The following is a 6,800-nucleotide window of genomic DNA, read 5'->3' as shown; positions in this document are numbered from 1 at the left end:
ATATATATATATATATGAGAACTACTCTGCCATGAAGAAGGATAAACCTGTGTCATTTGTAGGAAAATGGATGCACTTCAAGACTATAATTTTAAGTGAAGTACATCAGACACACGAGATTAAACATTTCATGTTTTTTCTTATATGAAAAACTCAATATATATAAAGTATGAAATAAGATATATAATAGGAAAAAAGAGAAAAAAGGGTATGTAATCCAGCACAATGTATCTAAAAGTGTACCTTGACCTTTAAAATTGTCTTGCATATTTTATATGTTCCTTGACCTATTAGTCTGTTTTTCAAGCTGTATATATGATAACTAACTTTATAAGGTCTTATTCAATAAATGAATGAATCTGATGCTAGAGAAATAAAATGGGTGGAGGAAAATGGAAAAAACTGAAATATGTTATGTACATGTTCCAGTTTCCTAAAGTGTACATAATCATCACGTACTGCTAACATGTATTAATAAAATTTTAAAAGAAAAAGGAAAAAGAGATATACTGCTAAAAATAGAAGTCTCCACCCAACTTCTTAAATAACTGCTTCCTTCCTGTCATTGTATTTAACAAGGATATTACTAACTCCTTCCCTGCTTTCCTTATAGGGCTATTGTGAGTCTTCAATGACCTAGTATCAAAGTGCTACATGTTATAAACATTATATAGATGGTGGTACCCTTTTATTATAACTAATAAAAATGCAACTAGTAGTTTGGTAGAAAGGGGGGAGGGAGGGAGGGAGAGAGAGAGAGACAGAGAGAGAGAGAGAGAGAGAGAGAGTGAGGGAGAGGAAGGGAGGGAGAGAGAATATCTCACTTCCAATTGTAGAGACTAGGCAAAATAGCCTGGAGGTGGTTTTGAGCTGAGTGTTAATGGGTAGGAAAGATTACCTGGGAAAAAATGGAAGACGACATTTCCTAGAAAAGAACCACATGAACAAAGACTGGCAAAATGTGATTGCCACATTGTAACTGTAGGGTTTGTTGCTGTTGTTGTTTTGTTCCACGGATCGAATGAACTTGTAATGTCATATTTCTGAAGTGAAACTGTTGACCTGTTTTTTCCCATCAATACTTATCCAATAGTATTATCTACACACTGGTTCCTGTAGATTAACACCTCTCCGACCTCAGAGATTCTTCAAACTGCTAAAGTTGCCTGTATCTATTCTCTGTGGGAGATTGGTCTGCCAGGATGTTTGGTCCATGTCAATAAAATCTAGCTAGAGAATGGCTCAGAGAGAAATGGTAGAAATAACAACACCAATTCTGACAAAATGTTGTATGAATAGCAGGCAAGCTGCTGTGCTATAAGGGTAGAGGCTGTTTTGGTACAACAAAAAACATTACTGGTTCAGGAAGTGGATGGCTGGACATTTGCAGTAGAGCAAGCTCTATCATCAATTGTTCTAGGATACAAGATTCTAAAATGTAGGCATAGATTACAGGTATTAGAATAAAATAAGCAAGAAACTGCCATATTGATAAAATTATAGCTTTACCCAACAATTTCAGAGTCTAAGAAAGCATGCAAAAGCTAAAATAAATAAGTCGCCTTTGTCTCCCTTGCTGTACAGTTGGAGAGACTGAGGCCTCAAAAGGAGAAGACACCAGCATAAATTTACCTGTTGGTTAGTGACAAATGTTGGAAACCTGACTCCCAGTCCAATGCTCTTTTTTTCCCTGCCAACTTTCGAAGACAAATACAGTCAGCTTGAGTGTTCTTTGGATACTCATTCTTTGCAGACTTACTTGCCACACAGCAGGTACCTCTAACTAGAAAGGGTGAGCAAGAGACTCGGTTAAATAAAACAAAACAATACCTTGGTAACAGTAGAACTACCCAAGAGTCATCTTAAGTTTGGGGAAGAGGCTGTGTGCAAATTATGAGCTCATAGTAACTAAACAAAACTGTCACTCTTGAAGTGGGTAACTTGTGAAGAAAATTCTGTTGTTTATAGCTCCTTCTTTATTCCTGTTTAAAGCACTGCTTGATTTTGAGTTCCTTGGACCTCTTTGCAAAGACTTTGAGAAAAATCAGAAAAAAAGATATATCGATCAAGATCATACACTTTGGCAATACAGTTAATTGACATTGAGTTCAGGCCTTATTATTTGGGTGCGATCTTGGCTCTGGGACAGAAAAATGTTGAATCAGAGCCTCAGTTCCCTTATTTATATAAATAGAACAACTGTGCTCAACTTGATATGAAACAGACAAGGTGTAAAGAGCTTGGTAATAGCATTTCCTGATATAATTAGTTATCAACACATTTTATTGTTATTATAATTGTTAATTCTCCTCTTGAATCAGTCTCTGCTTCACCTTCTATTACACCATTGCAGAATACATTTTGTCAGAGCTGCCATCTCTTTTCATCACCCCCAACTAATTAGGCTACAAGTTCATTAAAAAAATCTTTAGTTTTCTCAACTGGTTTCTTGTAATCAACTATAAAGGGTGCAAATATTTTTTTATAATATTTTATATATTGAAATTTATTGATAAGTTTCTTAAAAGTGTATGATAAGAGGCTCAAATATATGATAGGAGTTCCTTTGATATTGTCAGTTTCATTTGCACTCATATTTGTTTCCTTAAGTACCATAGAAAGGAGCTGAATTATAGTATATGTCAGGAATCGTACATGGCCTTGGTGGCTCACTTGAGAATGCCACATGAAAGTCTGCCATCTTTCACACCTAGAAACTGAGGATGAATAGACCACAGAATAAAATTCTACTTCTTAGCAGGCCCTCTGAGTCTTGGATCAGACTCACTTCCAATTCTTATTCTAATCTAGTTTCCATTCGCTTTGACAGTCCCCAAACAGAAGCTATACTCTTTCCTATCTTTTGTGAGTGCTATTCTCTTTGCTTTGATTGCTTTTCCAGTTCTTGTGTAAAATTTCAACTCTCTCAGTCAAATGTTACCTTCCCTAGGAAGCTAGCATGCTGTCTTCTCTGGCTTTTTCTCTGATTTCCTGTTTTTTTTTTTTGGTATGAATGACTGAAGGCCCTACAGCCCACCAAATGCCAGTTCAGCTGGCTTCCCACAGCCTCTACTACCCCATAAGATGATGTTATTACTCCTCTCTGGGGTTTTATTTCTGCTATTTTGGAGCCTCACGCCCATACATGTCATCCAAGGAAGGCCATGGTAGGTGAAGGTAGGGGTAGTAGGCACAGCATGTTGTCATCACTGAGACATTGGAATATATATATGCATTCTGAGAATTGCACTTCCAGGTCCTGAGGTCTTTAACAGGTTGATGTACTGTGAGGAAACCAAGACTGAAAATTGGGAGACACATTGCTTCTGGATTAGACATAGGGTCATGAATTATTCACAAGCAGCCATTGGGCAAATCATTTCTTCATCGTAATGAGCCTCAGTTTACCTCTGTGCAAAATAGTTGATCCCTGGAATGCCTGGCTCCTTGAGGTGTTATGAGGTTTAGATGAGACCACATATCTGACAGTGTTTTGGAAATTGAAATTCTGACAAGGGTTTCTATGTCTCTCTGGTACCCTGGGAATAAAGGCCAAACTCTTTTAGCTGGGTTTGTTCGTGCTTGCTTTTCTATCCTCATCTCTCAGTCATAACTGCCTTCAAACTTTTCTCTGACTAAACTCTTTACAGTTTCCCTTGCAAGCCTACTGTTTTTCACCAGAGGAAGAATGACCTTTACTCCACCCCAAGTCTCACTTTCATTTAACTTGGGTCACAACCTAGGTTTCTGTGGGCAGCTCTTTCTTGACTTTCAAAAGCGGGTGGGTAGGCATTCCTCTTCTGTGAGCTCAAATAACTCTGAGCATCCCTTGACATAGCACTCATGTATGGTATTATTATCTTCCATGTCTTAGTCTCCATCCAGTAGACTAGGAGATGTCTGTCTTATTGTGTGGGGCCACCTAGTTGTTGCACAAATAATCGTTGAACAAGCAAAAGAATAAATGAATGAGTGGAGCATTAGATACTGTGCCCCTGTGAGGTGAGTGGTCTCTACACTCTATTGAGGCAATAGGATTCTTTTATAATGGTTGTTCAACTCTGAAATTAGTCACCCTTTCCACTGTATGCACACAGCAAAAATACCTGTTTCCTTTAGGGACAAGTGTCCTTGCCCCCATGGAGGAGAATATGCCTCTCAAAACATCTGCCTGCTCTACCTTCATGTTTTCTAGTAAGAGACTCCAGTGGGCATGTGGAAAGGGCTGTTTTCTTAGCTTGACTTAAAGAAATTTGTTCCATATACAGCTTTGCTAGTGGGAATCTGGACCAAATACTCCAAATTATCTCCCCTTTAAAGCCACTCAGAAGAAGAAGCTAACAGAAGAGGGGTAGTTGGGGCCTTAAAAAAAGAAAAGGTAGCAGGGATAACCTGAAGAATTATATAGCTTACACCTACCTCTTAATTTAGAAAGCAAAATTTGTATACCTTGGTGTCTTTTAAATGACATTCATTGCTTCTGCACTTTTTATTGTGGATCCCACAACACTTCTTTGCTTTTCTCACCACACACCAGTGACATGTGCAAAACAATTGTGAGTGATGGAAGGTGAAGAAGTTTCTATACTTGTGGTGAATTCTTAATCAGTGTACATGGGACCCACACAAAACAGGTGGAGGCTCTCTCATCAAGGCTGTGAACCTGTATGAACAGGAATGGTAGATGTGATTTTCTACCACCTTGGCATGTTACCTGCATGCACATGAAGGGGCCATGAAATTGGTGGTCTAAGGCTGGCCCCTTGCAATAAGCCCTAGTTCACAATTATACTCAGTCAGCATTTTGGCTACACTTTCTCATGTGATGTATGAGAAGTTTGGCCTAGACAATGTCTAAGATTCCTTCTAGCTCTAAGTGTAGCAATTATAAATCAAAGGTTAGCCCAATCTTCAGAGGGAATAATGTGGGAGGGTTGAGGATGGGCATGATAGGTTGAAGCACCAGACTAGTTCAGCCAAATGAGTTGACAAATTAAATGCAAGGCAGCCTCAGACAATACATGGAATGGACTTATTTGACTCCTACTTATCCTGCTATCTGGGAAATAAACAAATTATTTCAGGTTTAAGCCCTTTCTCCATCCATCAAACAAATGAAGCTTCCTTTTGCCCAAGACTCAATGTTGTTTTGATTCTCTGCCTTCATTTATTTTGTAAAAGTTTGTTAAGTACAAATATAGGAATTCCAGCTCCTAAACTGTGTTCTGGGGGTAGCAAAAGTCCTTCTTTTTTTTCTTAGGTCATCATTAAGAAAGGTACTGTTGTACCATGGTACCCACCACACTGGTAGAGTTCTCCATACCTTCCTATTCACATTTTACATACAAAACTTGGGGTCCAGAAAAGGGCAAAGGGATGCATATTGTCAGACAGTGAATCAGCAGGCCAGAATCCTAGCTACATACTAGTTGAATAACACTGTGACATACAAGACTCCAGCCTCTAGGATCTTTTCAATATATTATGTGTTCTGTGGCCCCTTGACCTCTGTGCTTTGCTACTTCTTGGAAAAACCTATAGTGGATGCTAACCACCTTGCCTCTTTAGGGAGGAACTGAGCAGTGAGTGAAGCCAAATAGGGTGACTCAGGTCATCCTCTGTAGATGCAAAGGAAGAAAACCTAAACAATGGCAGTTCAGGAACTCCTCTGGGGGCAGGATTTGATGTATATACAAAACCCATGAACACACATAGTCTTTTTCTCTTCCTAGACAGAGAGATGCACATCTTAATAATCTGATCTCAGGAAAAGTCTGAGAAATCCATGCACTCTGAGGTGGTGATTGATAAATATGGTTCAATGTGGGATCTCTTTCAGGGGTTCTGGCATTTTAACAGGGAACAAAGCCAAAGCGAATAGCCCACCAGCTGCATCATGTGTGTTCTCACTGAATTACCAACTCAGCCCAGGAGGGAGGTACTGCAGCAACCCCTTACAGGTGAAGACATTGAGAAATAGAGAACTTCTTTATTATTCATCATGACACCTCTAACACCTCATCGAAGGCCAGTGCCTCAAGTCCAGAAATCCAATTTGGGATCTCATAAGCATTCACATCAAGAGGCCACAGGAAAGGACGTTGTTTGAACTGAAGAACCAAACAAAAGGCTGGCTTGGATTTTGTCTTCATAGTTGAGGATGATATGTCACTTAAAAAAACAGTAAAGATATGAATTGCCCATTCTTTCCCTGCAGCTTGGTTAAAACTAGGCAGTAATGCCACCATTTTCTGCTTCTGCAAGTATGATGATGTCAGGGTGAGCAGCTGAGCTTTGTGTTGATTTCCCTTGGCTGACAAATGTGGGGTTTCTTATGAAAGGTTGTGATAAGCTGCTAATATCCATCTGATGTTCTAACCCAGGTCCTTTGCTATTTTGTTGTTCCCAGGTTAACCTAAGCCCAACACAGGGCAAATGTATAATTTCTGTGCAACGATTTTTAAAAATATGTGAAAATAAAAGTGCCATAAAAGGCCACTGACCATGATATCAAATTTCAATAAAAGTAGCCAAAAAATGGGTTAATTAAAAGTACTGATGACATTCATCGTAGATTGTTTTATGTATGTTTAACAAATTAACAGTGGTGATAAGAGGACATTAGCAGCTTTTCTAGGGTCTCTTTTAACAATAACTTGAGCCTGCAGCCACAACAGGGGCTGTGGCCAAGTTTTAGTCTGCAGAGAAACAGGCCAGTATTTTACACAATGGATATTTCTGAAAGCAGATGCAGAGACAAACCCAGAGTCACACGTGGATTCCAACAAACAAGTTTCTGC

Source organism: Fukomys damarensis, unplaced genomic scaffold (genome assembly GCF_012274545.1).
Source record: "Fukomys damarensis isolate Sample0158 unplaced genomic scaffold, DMR_v1.0_HiC HiC_scaffold_39, whole genome shotgun sequence".
Lineage (NCBI taxonomy): Eukaryota > Metazoa > Chordata > Mammalia > Rodentia > Bathyergidae > Fukomys > Fukomys damarensis.
This window is presented reverse-complemented; position numbering follows the sequence as displayed.